Consider the following 454-nt stretch of genomic DNA (forward strand, 5'->3'; position numbering starts at 1 on the left):
GTAATCTTAAATCAATTCTTCCTACTTAACACCAGGTAAACAGGACCAGCGACAGCGACAGCATCCTTAAAAACAAGAAAAAAGTCAGATAAAGCCAAGCCGACCGGGGAACGAACCAGGAACACACTCACTCGGCACCACGGCCCCGGCAAGAGGGCGGCGGAGCGAAAGAGCGAAAGATCCGAGCGTGCAGTCATCCCCCCCCCCTTACCCCCGCCCGTGCCTCTCACCTGGGGAGAAAAAGTTGCACGAGGGAGATGAAGGCCAGGCACCGGCAGGGAGGCGGGGAGGCCGAGGCGCTGCTGCCCTCTTGCTTCATCCCGGGTCAAGATGCTCGGCGGGTCACCCACTCACCTGAGGAAGAGACGGGAGGGGAAGCTGGTCAGCGATAGTGTGATGATTAACATTTATTGATGATTATCATGTACGAGATGAATGATGTGGATATAAGCAC

General features: G+C 55.5%; 1 protein-coding gene across 1 annotated transcript in view; it reads right to left on the minus strand.

Annotated features, from left to right (window-relative positions):
- The window catches only part of LOC119585237 (protein Wnt-5b-like), a 252,158-nt gene that overhangs the window by 191,983 nt on the left and 59,721 nt on the right, over window positions 1-454 (minus strand). Inside the window, 1 exon segment of the mRNA XM_037933897.1 lies at window positions 231-354. The gene's annotated coding sequence lies outside the window, so the exon portion shown is untranslated.

This window comes from Penaeus monodon, chromosome 19 (assembly GCF_015228065.2).
Source record: "Penaeus monodon isolate SGIC_2016 chromosome 19, NSTDA_Pmon_1, whole genome shotgun sequence".
NCBI classification, from domain to species: Eukaryota; Metazoa; Arthropoda; class Malacostraca; order Decapoda; family Penaeidae; genus Penaeus; species Penaeus monodon.